The following is a 16,705-nucleotide window of genomic DNA, read 5'->3' on the forward strand; positions in this document are numbered from 1 at the left end:
ACGGTTTTTCACGTTCATGATAAAACTAGAGGCACTATGTTGAGCACTGTGTGGCTGGCAACACGCAGCATAAAAGTAAGATGATACCTAGCTGCAATGCAATGAAGGATGGTCTCAAATATTTTCAAAAACCTCAGCATTTATCTCTCATCTGTGGCTGTCATATGATGTGAAGGCTTCCTGCTCCTGCCACCTAACCACCATCGTCCCTGCACTGTAGGTTCAGCCACATGTAACCTGTGCTTCTCTAAGGAGACTTACAGTTCCTTGAATCCTTCTCTCCACAATACAGACCCTTACATTTCTAAGCAAGCACAGAGAAAGGCATTTTTGTAAACTATAGTTTACAAAAAGATAGTTTATCTTGCTTTGTATTGTTTTGCAGGAAGACCACAGTTATACACTGAAGACGTGGTTCTGTGTTTACATTATCTACAGGATGCCTTTGGATCATCCTTTGAGTTTTTCTAAGAGGCTCTCAAATGACACCTAGAAAATGGTACCTCCAGCTCACCCAAACCTGATATCCTCCATAGACAACCTATAGGCCATTTACCCAGGAGGGTTTTTCCACGGAGCATCCTGAATCTATCGGTACATACCTTACAAGGCTGCAAAGTATCATCTGTGCCACTGTAACCTTCTATCATAACATCTGCACCACCACAACCATCTGACCTCTCCCAGAATTTCAGCTGGTATCAGTTGTACATCCTGCCTTCACCTTTACAACAATTTATCTTCAGAATGCCTATCCTTTTGCTCCAGTAGGAAGAAGCCGGAAAGAAGTCTCCTGCATCTCCCCTTACGTAAGCGGCATGTATGAAATCCTAATTCCACCAACATCACCTAAAACCAGTACCTGTGGGAGAAGACCTTTGTCTGGTTTTGCCTGCTTGAGTATATGTGACTGCTAACTAGTGCCAGTTTACACCGAGGAGGTGGTAAGGAGCTGCAGGCTGACCACCATGGCCAACTTGTTGCAGAGGGGATAAGGAGAAGGACTGAAGCAAGAGGTATGAAGAAAGAGGATTTCAGAGTCTAGGGCCAGCCATGAGCAAGTTTTTGTGTTCTGAGATGTCGAAGGAGAGTTTGCATCCCTGCACAGATGCATATGCAGATGTCATCGTGCAGGGCTTTCACCTCCAGGAGGTGACCTTGGCTCCTTGCTGTTCTGGGGTGCCCTGTTCCACCCTGGACTTGCCAACAGAGAGTCAGAACAGTGAGTCTGATGTATTATGGTGTCTGGAAGGGAAGGTAATAAAAATCAGAAAATCAGTTTTCAATTTCAAGTAAAAAAGTGGTTTTCTTTAGTTTAACCAAATTTGGAGTAGTTCCATTGGTTGTAAAAAATTTTATAATACTGCATTCAAACTTCTGTAGAAAATCAAAAAATAGCTCTGTGACATTCAGAGAGAAAAGTGTCTCCAGAACAGTTTTTCAAAATGGTTCCAACTGGAATAGATTTTCCCCATCCACAATGAAAAGATATATATGGGAGATCTTAGTTAAGACTTCAATGTGTGTGTGTGTGTGTGCTTGTTTGGATTTTTCTTTGTGCTGAGAGTTTTTTGTGGGACACTTCAAAACAAATATTTTGTGATTGAATGTCTTAAATCCAATAATAGTCCTTTTTTTTTAAAAAAAATGCCTACCTGTGAGTAACAAAATGATAGCTTTGCTGAATTTGGGGAATGCATATGTTAAGTATTACAAATTAATTTTTGGTCAATACTTCAAATTGCCCTTATTGTTGTGGGGGAAAAAAAAAAAAAAAACAACCCGTCAAAACTTCTGTATCTGTTTCCACCATGTTGGCCACTATGCAAACACACGGCTCTTATGGCAGGCCTTGGAGAGAAAGACCTTCCAAAGATGGTTGCTTGCTCTATGGGCAGAGTTGGAGGCATAAGTGAAAGTACTGAAAAAAATTGAGAATTATTTCAAAATATGGACAAGATGATATTTAAAACATGTAAAATGTTCTTTTGAAAAAATGACAGGGATGAATCAAGTGTAACAAACCTTGACGTACTGATATTCTCCAACCAAATTTTTCAATTTAAGACCTCTGTGTGCAGAAAACATTTCCTGGAACTGCTCCTTGACAGACCAAGGCTTTCATTATTCTTCTTGTCATCCTGTATCAAGGTGCTGAAATTATACTGTATATATTTCTCCATTTTTAATGCAGCATGAGATTTTTTCAGAATTCTTGGCCAAACTCAGCTTAAGTTCAAATATAAGAAAGCTTTAGTGTTGATTTTGCTAGAAACAGATAGACCAATGCCTCTTAACATCTTGCTCCAAATGGGCAATCACGGGATAAATCACCAAGTCTGAAAGCCTTTTGGCTTTAGCATGAAACTGGATTGAAGCCGAGCATTAGATCTACGTGAGCATTATTAACCTTTCCCTCTGCTGCTAAAATCTGGGGCCTGTGAGAGAAGCTTTCAGCTTTGTTTGAAATTGAAAGCTCTAGAAAAGCACTTTGCACATGCCAAAAAATACTTCCTTTAAAATATGCTCAGACCCCACTGAAGTAATGAGATTTGCCTGGAAAACATCAATGGTACATCCCAAGATTTAGCTCTTTGTATTGAAAGTAAGCTGAAGATGCTGGTTTAATGGCTCCTAATATGACTGCAGAAGTTAGGAAGTAAAGAAGATCAAGGAAATAAACCTTTTTTTCCTTTTTTTTTTTCTCCCCCATTTCAGGGAAATAGGTCATGAAGCTCAAGGAGGAAATATCACAATGCTATAGGGACCACCACTGATATCATGAGACCAATTAGTACAACTTTCTTTTCAACAAAATTATACACATCTGTGAAGTTCAAGGCATGCAAAAAAACCTGAAAATCAGATTACATCTTGGAATACTTAAATGTAAATTTCAGTTACTTTAAACACTGGTCTTTATTTATTACTTTTACACTTATTTTTCCACACACTTCTTTCTGGCTTCATCCAACCATAACAGCAGCTGTCCTTGTAGAAATAGGTATATAGAACTTAATACAGGGAGAAACCAACAGGTATCCAAGGAAATAATTCTAACTGTCTTTTGATGTACGTGTTTCTATCTACACTGCAATCCGGAGGTGGGTGGCTATCCTGTGTAGATATACCCAAATTAACATCATTCTAGCTGTGTCTCCATGGTAGCGAGGACTTCCTGCGAGATGTACAATCCTGCAAGACGTGGGGTGTGTATGCTGGAAAAGCTGTGCCTCCTGAGTTCCACAGCTGTCAGATTAAAGCTCACTTGGCGATGTCCATGTAAGATGTCATCACGCCAGAGGTTTGGGTGTAATTCTTGTTGTTGAACATTATTGAAAGAGGGCTAGGTCACTTTTGAGATGGTGATTCAAATCCTTACAGCCTGAAAAGGGAATGAAATCTGAGGTGCTTACCTATGTGGGGCAAAAAACAGAAGAGCTTTTATCAGTTCAGACTTTTAAACATGGTCTCTGTGGAGACACAGACACATATCTGTAGCCCTGATTAAGATACCTAATTTCTAAAGGCATCATTCCAGTGTTCAGTGTTTTCCTGTAGATTGGTCTGCTCAATGTTAAGCATTACTCTTCTAAGTTCTTTACCTCATCAGACTCGTTGCATGGCAAGCCTATGTATCCAACTCTAAATTTGGGGTTTACTTTGCAAACGTGTTACACAAAACATAGATGATGCAGCACTTAGAAACACAGGCACCAAGATTTTATTCTACCTAGCCCTCAGACCCTAAAGTGTCCCCATGGTGCTCATCCTCAAAAACACATAGATGTATTTCATTGTATTCCATGGGATGTCTCTTCTCTATTTTGAACTTAGACAGCATTAATTCATATCCTGGCCTCTAACCAGCTGCAACCTGACTAGAAAGAATGAGATTAGCTCTCGGAAAACTTTCCAAGCTGAGGATAATATAGATATTTCATGTGTCACTCTCTTATCCTTATCACAGACATCTATATAAATGAGTTTCTGGCATTCCCCTACTTATCTGTTACACAGCATTACAGATTTGTAAGATTACACTTTCTGTGGGCTCTGAGATTCCCTCTTGAATCCAGACATTCAGCATTGTTTTCATCACACTTGGACTTTGTTCCACTTTTAGTAGCAGCATGAAGTCAGTCACATTTAAATCAGATGAAAACCTGAATTTTTTATATTAATTAAAGTTCAATAGATTCCTTATAAAGAATAGATGAAAGGAGCAGCAGTGACATGGGAGTCATGTAGGCCGGATTTTCTGCAGATTATCTAAAGCTGGTATGAACTTCCTCCCTGGCTTTCTCGAATGTTTCCTGATTTTTTTTAAGAGATTGACAAATAAGGTTTTGCATAATAGCACAGAAGCAATTTCCTCATCATTTCCACAATGTAAAGAAGAGACAGGGATAACAAAAAAAAAAACAGGACTGTCTCTTCAAAGTGTTGTTTCTTGAAATGCTGTTAAATGCACAGGAAACGAATTAATCTCCAATATAATTCTCCCAGTCACACTGGGTTACATCAGTAATGAATTTGGCTTTGGTGTGATTAGGTGTAGCATCCTGGAAAAAGCACTAGTACAGTCTCTTAAAACTGTCCATTTTTGGAAACTGATCGTAATTGTTATTTACAAAGGAAAACCCCCACATTACATTAAGACCCTCACTTCTGATATAATGAGCTATATTATCATCGAATCATAGAATCATAGAATAGTTTGAGTTGGAAGGGACTTTTAAAGGTCATCTAGTCCAACCCCCCTGCCATGAGCAGGGACATCTCCAACCAGACCAGGTTGCTCAGAGCCCCGTCCAACCTGACCTTGAATGTTTCCAGGGATGGGGCATCGACCACCTCTCTGGGCAACCTGTGCCAGGGTTTCACCACCCTCATTATAAAAAATATCTTCCTTCTATCTAGTCTGAATCTACCCTCTTTTAGTTTAAAACCATTACCCCTTGTCCTATCATAACAGGCCAAGCTAAAAAGTTTGTCCCCACCTTTCCTGTAGGTCCCCTTTAAGTACTGGAAGGCTGCTAGAAGGTTTCCCCGGAGCCTTCTCTTCTCCAGGCTGAACGACCCCACCTCGCTCAGCCTTTTCTTATAGCAGAGGTGCTCTAGCCCTCTGATCGTCTTCCTGGCCCTCCTCTCGACTTGCTCCAACAGGTCCATGTCTTTCTTGTACTACGGACCTCAGAGCTGGATGCAGCACTGCAGGGGGGGTCTCACCAGAGCTGAGCTCTTCCCTTGTCCACTGATGTAGTCACTCCATCACAGAAGGCCACTAGGTTGGTCAGGCAGGACTTGCCCCTGGTGAAGCCATGCTGGCTGTCTCAAATCACCTCCCTGTCCTCCATGTGCCTTAGCATAACTTCTAGAAGGATCTGTTCCATGATCTTCCCAGGCACAGAGATGAGGCTGACAAGTCAGTAGTTCCCAGCGTCCTCCTTTCTACCCTTCTTAAAAATGGGTGCAATCTTTCCCTTTTTCCAGCCACCAGGGACTTCACCTGACTGCCAGGATGTTTCAAATATCATGGAGAGTGGCTTGGCAACTACATCAGCCAATTCCCTCAGGACTCTGGCGTGCATCTCGTCAGGTCCCATAGACTTATGTATGTTCAGGTTCCTCAGGTGGAACCTGATCTTCCTTACAGTGGGAGGGACTTTGCTTCCCCAGTCCCTGTCTTAGGATCCATCCACTTGAGAGGTGTGGGAAGAGAGGTTGCCAGTGAAGACTGAGGCAAAAAAGTTGTTGACTACCTCAGCCTTCTCCTCATCCATTGTTACCAGTTTGCCAGTCTTGTTCATCAGGGGGTATGCTTTCTTTGACTTTCCTTTTCTGGCTGACATACCTGCAGAAGCCCTTATTATTATTCTTTGCATCCCATGCCAGTTTCATCTCCAGTGGCACCTTGGCCTTCCTGACCCCATCCCTACACAACCGGCCAGCATCCCTATAGTCTTCCCAGGATACCTGTCCGTCCTTCCACTGCCTGTGGATTTCCTTCTTGCCCTTTAGTTTGACCAGCAGGTCTTGACTCAGCCATGCTGGTCTCTTGCTTTCCTTTCCTGATTTCTTACAACTGAGGATTGAGAGCTCTTGCGCTCTATGAAAAACATCCTTAAAGATCTATCTTAACAGTGTGTTATACTGGTAGATACCTGCATGATCCTACCTTCCCCTTAGGACAGTGGATTCAAAGCCACCTCTGGGGAATGTGTACAGCCACATAAGTACAGTGAAGCAACCAAGCTAGAAAGCCCTGCTAAAAGGTGTATAACATCTCCCATACGCCATTTTATTAATGAGGTTGGAGGGCTTCTGGTCCTATGGGAATGGTGGGAGTATACAAGCACTTGCTCCCAATAACCTTCCTATACATGTATTTACACACTATATGCTTCCTGGCATGACGAATAGAGAACCCAAAGAGCCATCAGTGAAACACAGCCCTACTGTGATCTACATAAAACCTCTTCAAACCATACATCCTTCAAATTATTCATACCATGACTGAAGCTTGTGTCACCACAGGTTCCCATCCATCCTATGTATCCATACAAGTATCACTCAGTATATTAAGACAAAACTTTCTTAGAGTTAACCAGCTAAAGACAGCAAGGGTACAAGTGGAGGCTGTACCTCAGGACTCCTCACTTATTGGTGTAGTCAGCAGGATGGCGGATTCAGTCACTGACTATTTACAGAAGCATGGAATTAGCTCTTCTCCAAGATTTTCTGAGGACTGGGCATGTGAAAATTGGGATAATTGGAGTAAAACAGAGGAACAGTTAAACCTCGTGACAGGGAAACTGAAAAATGGTAAAGAAAAGGGAATAATATGCAAGATGTTGGGAACGTGTTTGGAAGCACTATTCAGTATCAGAAATGCAAAGAGAAGGAAACGAGAGTGTTACAAGATGAGGTTGAACAGGGAAAGCAACAAGAAATGCTGTGATCTCTGCAAATAGAACAATTGCAGACACAACAGGAGGAGGAAAAGGAAAAGTGAAAAAGAGTAGAGGACAAACTAGAACTCATAATAACTTGGGCCCCCAATCCCCCAGACCCTGTAAAGAACTGTAAGTTGTGTCCCCAGAAGACTGGGATGGAGATATATGGGGGGACCCTGACCAGGAATTAAGCCATGAGAGTAGTGAAAAGAGTGAGTTAGATGAATCGGAGTTTAGAGTGGCCCCTATTATTAAAACTGAAGTGTCTGTAGGGCCCTGGGTCAGTAACCGAAAAAATATCACAGGAACAATTCTGTGGGACCCCTTTCAACTGCCTAATTTGCAGGAAAAATATTGGTGGAAGCCTGGCAAGAGTGAAACTGAATATCTGTGGCACGTCTCCTTAACCGGAGGAGATTGTACTATATTAAACCAAGATAAAGTGGACAGCTTTTGGGGACCGGGGGTATTTTTAACAGGAGGACCAGATTCTCACAATGAACCACATTCTATCACGTGCCAAATAGCTTATTGGGAAGGGGGCATAGACCTTCAGGAATGAGGAGAGCCACTGCTATCCCTATACAATCATTAAGCAAACTTTCTACTGCTGTTGCAAAGGCAGCCTACATTCAAGCTATGAACGATAGGGGTGAACATGGCAACTACCCTGTCTCATGTCCCATAGACCCCCCCGGCTATGAAGTCACTAATACGGGGAGCCCCCGCTGTTTTAAAACTGTATCTCATTCCAAAAAGAGATGAAACAAAAGACAGCAGTGGAGCTAAACATTATATTAACGCGGATATACCCTAACTACTCATTAGAGGGGATAACCAGTCCAGAGTATCCCCACCAAAACTTGTGTTATTTCCCTTTCCTGGAACAGTACCAGGGACAATACCAAAACACCTTCCCTGGAGATTGGGTCAACCACCAGAAGAATACTTATCCTTCTCGCAGGAGTAATCATCTCCAGCGTGAACCAGATCTGGTTTATATGTCAACAAGCCTGATGCACAGGGTGGAGAACCTCACTCCTTTTATTTGTACTAATCAATATGGTAACAGTCACAATTGTGCTTAAGCCTGAGTGCATTACACTGACAGTTGCTAACAAAGCAAGCTATAATTGTACAAATTTAGGAATCCCATCCATTAACATGAATTTGGCAGGGGGAAATATAAGCATGATATGTGAAACACAACCCCCAGACAATGAAGGGGAAATGTACTTACTTAGTTTTCAATATAGTGCCTTTGAAAAGTGGCATAGATATAACAAGGCTAGTAGTTGTTCAATGAGTGTTATGTTAAAAGAAAATATGGAAAGAGAACTAGTAGGCACATGGAGATATAATTTATCCACAACTGAAACTGGGATAATTTATATTGGCACAGCAAAAACTACCTTAGCCCCCACAATGCATCCTACTATCTCCAAGACCCCCGATAAGACTGTTGAAACCTTATGCCCTCAGATTTCTGAAATTGGACCCTATGCTATTAAATATACAGGCCAGCTACAAGTGCTTTTTAATCCATCATGGTCCCTCAAGTGAGTGGAACTATCAATGCAGGTTAATATCGCTGCAATTAAACCTACCTGCTCACCATTCCTAAATACATCTTATACAGGATGGTTAGCATAGTTGCACGGGCAAACCCTCACCTCTCCAAAACGAGCAAGGAGAGATGTGACTGGCATCCTGGGAACCGGATTAGGAGTATTAAACAACACAGACACTGAAGTTTTGGCAAACAAATTAAGCTTGGCAACAAGTGATTTGTATAAACTAGAACATCCATTAAGATCTTCTTTGCTGGCTCTAGGAACTAGTCAATGGCTCTTAGCTGGTATATTGCCTAAATGGGAAAGAATTAATGAAAAGGACCACCAACTAATTGTAGATGCACTTGGCATCACTCAAAATAGTGTTTTTCTAGCTCTTAGCTGTATCCAAGCTCAGTTATGTGTGCAATCCACTATAGAGGCAATTACAAGGTGGTGAGGGCACCTTGCCCACTGAGATTCGAAAGGTAATTTGGGAAAATGCAACTCAATTTGGAAAAGATTTCCAACATTGGTGATATCTAGTCAACTTCACTTGTGACCACACCAGCAATAAAGCCACAGCTTTTGTTTTAACAATATGCAATGCTTCAGTATTCACCATATACCCAATCATTGCACTGGGATTAAATCACCATGGAACTGTAGTCTATCCATTAGAACATAGAGTACAGGCCCAACAAAATGGGAACAAATGGCAAACTGTCAATGTTGATGGATGTGTTATATGGAAACAACAAGGATTTATTTGTGAAAGTAATACCATTAAGGCCCAAGACGTTTGTCTTGACACTGAACAAAATGTTTGTCAGTTTGAAATACACCCCAATGAAACCCTTGAAACTGTACTTATATATGTTGGAAGTGGATGTGCTTGCATGAGAACCTTTATGACTATATATTTATAGACAACACCACTGTAGATATATGCAATCACTCAAATATCTGTACTTGTAATTTTACTAAAATTATGGGATGCAACTTGAACTATTCAGCTCCTGTCACAACCCACCAATTGCTACAATCTAGCTGCACATTGTATCAACATTTATTGCCTGCTGCCATTGGAATGAATCTCATATTGGTAAGAAAACTGTTCCAACATGATGGCCTGTGTCAACTGCTAAAACAAGTTCAACATAATGGACAAAGAACCCAAATTACTGTCCATTATGATACAGATGAGGTACACCGCATCCTAGAAAGAGTGAAGAAAGATGGAGAACATCACTGGTGGGAAACTGTCCTTGGACGCTCACCAACAGCAACTGAAGCTTTGAATTTGATGTTACACCCAATTGTAGTCTTGTTACTCTTTGTAGTTTTGTGTTTCTTGTTAACCTTTGTTTATATATCAAATTATGGTGCTTAGCTTAATATATAGCAGCTATGAGTGAACATGTCAATGTTAAAGAATCAGCAAATCTGACATATTAACTTACATACCAGCCTATCGAAAAGGCGATGTCTTTACCACCCTTTATTTATGGCACAGAGGCAGGAGGTGACCATACCAAGTAAAGTGGATTGATTGCAGTCACAGGGCGGAGAGTGTGACAGATGCACTCCTCCTGTTTGAACTAACTGAACGTTGGTCCGGGCAGATGCTCAGCAAGTAGCGAGAACACAGCATGAAACTCCCAAAAATCAGTTTGGCTGGAGACTGGGCTGATAAACGGCTGAAACTGCATTAACACAGGAGAAAATCTGAGTACAAATCAACCACTTTATGCTATAAATACCTGCAGCCATCAGGGTCCCTTGAGCTCTCCCTCCATAGCACCTGGCTGCGCAGCAGTGATCTTCCCTTGAGTCAGGACGCCTCTCAAGGTTACCCCTTGAGGATGAGAGATCCCTTACCTGACACCAGACACCAAAGAGCTGGTGATGTTTTTTTCATGCATGTAACTTTTAAGGTACGTATAGTAAGTTTAAGCAATAATCTTTGTATCCCATACTAACTTTAAGTGTAGTAAATAGTAGAGTATTGACTGCCAGTGTGTCTGTACTAATTAAATATTTTACATACCTAAATTTTCTGATTAAAACTCAATAAACTAACTACTAGATCAGATCTGTTTGAGTTATCTCTGACTCTCTCCTGTGACACCTATTGACCAATACCAAGCTCTGGCAGTGGGGTGAAAGAAGTGGACACATGACCATTTTTGCCAGCACCATCTAAACTACTCTTACCACAAGTGTTACAGGTCCATTTATTGCTTCTTGCTACGCATTGAAGAACTTGTTGCTAAAATATTCTGTCGCATTTGTCCTCAGTTTCCTTAAGTCTTCAGAAGAGACTGTTAGTTATACATCCAGAAACAAGGCAAAGAAAAAGTGGGTGTTTACAAGACAGTCATTTAAAAATGGAAAAATGCACAAGTGTTTTAATTTAGTTTAGGAAATAGGTAAATTAGTAAATAGGTAAACAGGTGTATTAGTGTCAGATTGCCCAGAGCAGCCCTTATTTTAATAAATCCTTTTTTAAGCAAACCACTCACTGTTATTACTTAAGGAGATTCTGCTTGTACATCTCACTACTTTTTTTTAAGGAATATTTGTAAAAATATATGTAAAATAGTGATTCTATATTTTTCACAGACAGATCAATCAATGCTATTGTTAGTCAACATTGCAGGGGGGTTGTATAGTTGTTTGTTGGGGGTTTTTTTCCTTAGTACAAAGTCTCTAAGGTATCAGTGTAAGGCTTGGCTTGACTTCATTTTGGATGACAGTCTCGAAAAGGGGCAATCCAAGACAACCATGCTCTAGAAGCCTTTGACTCAGAGTTCACTTGCAGCCAGGGAGACTGCAAGAGTGCCTCGTACAAGATATGCACTAGGGAAATTCCTCCTGGCTTTCTCCTTTGAGAAAGACGAGAGGTGGGATTTAGGATGCAAGTCTGTTCCCAACAGGAGAAAAGATGTGCATCACTATGTATCACATACAGTATTTCTGACACATATAAGAAAACATGTCCATTTTCTAGGAGGAGGACCATTGCTCCTCTCGCTAACAGAGGCTGTGAATAGTGAACTTGCTCTCTCTTCAGCTAGCCCCTCAGAGGACAGCAACTCAGCATTTATGGCCTTGGGTCACCTAGAAGCCTCCGAAGGCTCCTTTAACAGCAAGGACAGTTTCCTCAAGTATCCAGGATGACTCTGAAGCTAGCAACCATGAAGACCCAAGTTTGGGCTATCAAGGCACTGAACTACTCCAGGCAGCTTAATGGGCAGCTGCCTCACAGGTCCATCAAGTCAAGCCAGGGACCACTGGTGTACCTGCATGAGACAGGAGAAGAAACCTCTCCTACCACAGCCTCTACAGTCATGTAGAGACTCTACTCTATTGCTTTAGTCTGTACAGCTACCAGATATACATCCCAACATAACAATTTTTAGCATATTAAAAAACAGTCTGGACTGTTAGCCAAGCAGTCAGTAAGGCAGGGATGATTCTAAGTAGATTAACTGCTTTCTCCATCTCTGCCAAAGCCACTTGCGCTCTGACGTTTTACAAATAGCAAGGCTGGACTGAAGTTGCTGCTATAGTGATTCTTAACCGGTATTCCTGCAAAGGAACCAGTGAGATAACATCCATTAGACAGTGGTTTGAGCATTTAATATCACCTTTCCACTAAAGCTGTTCCTGAAAGAGCCAGCAGCAAGGTCCAACTGCTCTAGTATAATGGGGAGCATGAAAAGAAATTCTATGAGAGATGCTATGCTCTATTAACCCTCCCTTGTTCCCAAATAGATCCCCCAAAATTGTCTTTTAATTCAAAGCTCTGTTTTGAGAAGGGAACTTCTTGTTTCAGACAGGCTTAAACATCTAAAATGCTTAAGCTAGACTAGGCTGTCGTAAAGGCTGAGGCTGGCCTAGGGGCTTATCACCCTTTCCATGCCAGAAACCTGACCATTTCAGCCCAAAATAATACAGACAGCTTTGTACTGTTTCTGAAGGATGTTTCTACATGGGACAAGAAAGCATGGATTAAAAGGATCCTTAAGCCATTTCATCTTGCTGCAGTATCCTGACAGTGCAATATGAGGGTGTGCTGAGAAGAAAGATCTCTGGAAGACTGGAAGGTAACCTTCAGCAGCAGCAAGCCTCCAGAACACGCTGGTCTGATCTAGATCTGTATGTAATCCACCTTGCCTGGGATTTGTCTCTGGCATAAGGGAAGGGTATGTACACCCTTGGTCCTGGTGCGTGAGCATCTCCACACTTCCTATAATGGAAGAGTTGGGCCTCCTGCTAATTTTGGGGGATACACAGATCCACAGGGGCACAGGAGCACTGTCCAGACTTGTAGGAAATGTTGGGAATTCATAGCAGATCCAAGCAGTAACTCTCTCAATTACATGATCTTCAAAATTGCCTGAAAGGATACATTAAGGTGCACCATAAGTCAGGTGTTCCCTACATGCCTCTCTCATTTTTCTGTCAGGGCAATCATGACATTGCTATGTGCAGCTGAAGGGCTGTATAACACGGACAATTGGGAATTTACTTACTCTGCCTCCTGGAGGAAGGCCCAGATCCTCAAGAAGTGTTCGGCATCTCCCTTCTAATTTAAGTTCTTCCGAAGATGGAGGTCCAGGCACTCCCAGAACTCATTCTACAACAGAAAAATGCAAATGAGCCTTCAACTAAGGGAAAACACCAGCTTTCCATATTGTTATCCACTAAAATTGTATTTACAGGTATTGTGAATAAGCAGGAATATAACACATTTCAGAATAATTCGATAAGAACTTAGATAATGTTCCTTTTCCATCCAGAAAGAAGATTACTGCTTAGAATTTTTTTAAGAAGCCAAAGCTATAGATATGCTAGTGAGCCATGCAAAAAGAAAGTCTACTGACTATTTTATTAGGGTTTGGGGGGCCGTAGTTTTACTTACCACTGTTTATAATAGATATTCTAAGGTTGAAGCAACATCTTTTTATTGTCACTCATTGAAAGCTGTCTAGAGGATTCTAAATGATAGGTAATGAAAAACGAAAGTTGCTGGGAGGTATCTAGCAGGTACTGCAGGAGTCAGGTCAAGCCTTAATGTCTTCATCTTGGTCCAGAGGAAAAGAGTAAATAGAATACTAATGAAAGTTGCAGATGGTACTAAAATCAGTAAAGGTTATCAACCCCAGTGAAATAATGCAAAAGGACGTGAATAGGTTAGGAATGTGGGCTTAAAGTAAAACTATGTTTAGCCTGGAAAATTGCAAGCTAATCCCACTAGAGAAAAAATAATTAATGTTGAGTAGCAAAGTGAGGAAGGTCCAAAGAACCTGAAATGCAGGGTTATTGAAAATGATCTGGGGTGAAAGAAAACTTAAAGTTAGAGATAAATCTGCAGTGTGAAGTAGAAAGAAAAAATATTGTTGAGCTAAAGACTTAGGCAAAATTCACGAGTCATAAACCAAGATGAAATATTGTAGCTTTGTGCGGGGCAATATCTGACAGAATGTCTCTAAATGAAAGCATCCCAGTACCAGAGGGCAAAGTACAAGGAGTGAAGACATTTTTTTTCTTCCCTTCAGGGATAATTGTTTTCTAAGGACACAATAAAGATTCTTGAATAAGTCATGTAAAAGTGAGCTTGAATAAGTGATGTGAAAGTGGGCATGTCCCTCCAGAAGTAAATATTTTCCTCTTCTACTAATACTTTCATTGTAGTTGGCCAAAGAGAATGAGATTAATTTAAAGAGATCAAAATCAAGATCTAGTAGCCAGTGTAGCAGGCACACTTAGAGAAGACATAAGTTTTAGCACTTCAGGCATTTGAAGGAAGGAGTAAGCAATTTTAGAGCTGTGCAATAATAAACTTTGGTAAAATTGGAAAGTAAACTAGATAGCACAGAAGAGCCTCCGTGCTTTGTAACTTGTGCTACTTCCTACTGACTTAAGTTTTCCCATCGGATAAACTTGATTTCTAGGAAAGCGTGTTTCAAACTCATACAATCTCCTGAAGGGGCTTGCTTCAGTGTTTTCATGTAAGATAGGGATTATTTTTTTTTATCAGGTCACATTAGTCTAATTAATATGACAGATCACCAGATATTACTGAAGATCAGCCCTAGTACTTAGTTATTTACTGCTTCATCTAGACAGCTTTGGAAATAAAACAGTAGTAGTGTTCCAAGGAAATGTGCTCTGTGTTCAGAGATCTGTCCTTTTTCCTGTCCCTGACTTTGTCTCTGTAGGAAGGTTATTTAATATCTTTTGGACTTTCCTTACATACTGATAACATGGAGGTAGTCGTACACATTTTCAAAAACTGCTGACAATGTATGGAATGTTCTGTATAAGAGACAGATTTAATATAATGAAATATTTTATATATATACACTGATATTACATTCTAATAAACTATATTATTTTGTTCCATTAAACTACTGACATTTGTTTCCAAAAGCTCTTAATTCTGAATTGATAGATTTTTTAATTAAATATTTTATAGTTCAGAAGACTTTCCTGAGTAAATAGCAATTTTTGGATCGATCAAAATTTAAGTCTAATTTATGTGTTGAGGTTTTTTTTCCCCTCTGACAAACGCAGTTTCTATCATTTCAGTGGGAAGTTCCTATTTTATGTACAATACTTAAGAATGATTAATGAGTTTCATTGTTAAGGCCAAAACTTTAATAAAATCTATCCTAAGTGCTGTAATAACTAATAACTAGTTCCATTTAATTACCTGAAGTCAATTGAATTGAAACAAATATAGTTAAAAAAAGTCACTTGCTGCTTCATTACTTATGCTAAGTGCAACATACAAATTCCTAATTTTGGAAAGGCAACATAAATGATTTGCTATAGAGCAGTAGTGCAGTTATACCCGGAGATGTCTGTGCTTAAGGTCATTGCTTTTTCTACATCACGGCAAATGGCCATTTAACATCGTGTAAAAGGAGCAGAGATTTCTGACGACACAGGCGTGAGGCAGAGCGATTGCTGTTTCTCACACTTGTCCTCAGGAAAATCTGGTTCTGTTCCTGCCTCATTAGACAACAAAGGGATCTGGGAAGGGAGTTAGGCTGAAATCTTGCGAGGATTAAAAAGAAAGGTTGTTCAGACAGGCAGTAGGGTTTGGGCACGTATTTTGACCCCTGTGTGTCTCTCGAGCTCTGTGCAGGAGACCACCGCAAGACCATTGGAAGACAATTCTTCCACGGAGCCACGCACCTGAGTTCTGGCCTGGGGAACGTGCCTGCAGCGTACGATACGACGGCAGAGCAGAGATGCACTGCAGCCTGTAAAGTGACAGCTAGGGTGCACTGATACATAAGTGCCTGGCAACTGCTCTAATTTATTGCAGTAGCTGTTATGGCTCTCTGTGAAGCCTAAAATAATCTATGAGTGTTTCACATTTTAATAGTATTCATGTTGAGGGCCTCTGTGTGACTGCAGCTATATGATAACTTATGCCCCAATCGGATCTGCCCTTTGTGTGCAAGATGACACAATTTGTGCATAGTTCGCCATGAGGGAGACAGAGATTACCCATTTCCAGTGCAGGCAACGCCAGGTCTTCCAGCCTCTTGTATACACCAGAGACACAAATATTTTCCTTTTTAAGAGCATTTATACCCTCAGAGCTCAACAGACGGGACCTTCTTGCCCTCCAAGGCAAAGCTCTGCTGTCAGAAGAGACACACAGAGGAGTAAGTAAGTAGCAGGCACAGAAACTAGTTAAGAGTTTAATGGGATTTGGCTGATTATTACGTTTTCTTTCATTATTATTAACTCATATTTTCAGTAACACCAAGGACGTCAAGCAAGGGACACCATTAGAAGTCTGTACAGTTCCTAGCAAAGAAAAATACTGTCCAAGAACATCACTGTTTATAGAAGCTGAGTACATCAGAAAGTTAGGAAAAACTACAGTTAAGATCACTAGTAATATTCATTCCCTTCTCCGAAGCTCATGTTGTACAATGCTACATAATCATATGTTCTTTATTACACAATTTCTCTTTACCTATCCAGCCTGTTTCCAACAGCACATCTCCAGTCTCCGTGTCCCTCTGACTGCCTGCTCCCACCTTACTTCCAGGCAAGAAGTCCTACATAACCACCCTGTTCTCCTCTCCAGCAGCATCTCAGTTTTAGTTCTCTTTGTCCAGGCATTTTCGGTCTCCTTTCTTTCTCTGTCCTCCTGAATAC

The sequence above is a fragment of the Aquila chrysaetos genome, chromosome 5, assembly GCF_900496995.4.
Source record: "Aquila chrysaetos chrysaetos chromosome 5, bAquChr1.4, whole genome shotgun sequence".
In the NCBI taxonomy this organism is placed as follows: domain Eukaryota; kingdom Metazoa; phylum Chordata; class Aves; order Accipitriformes; family Accipitridae; genus Aquila; species Aquila chrysaetos.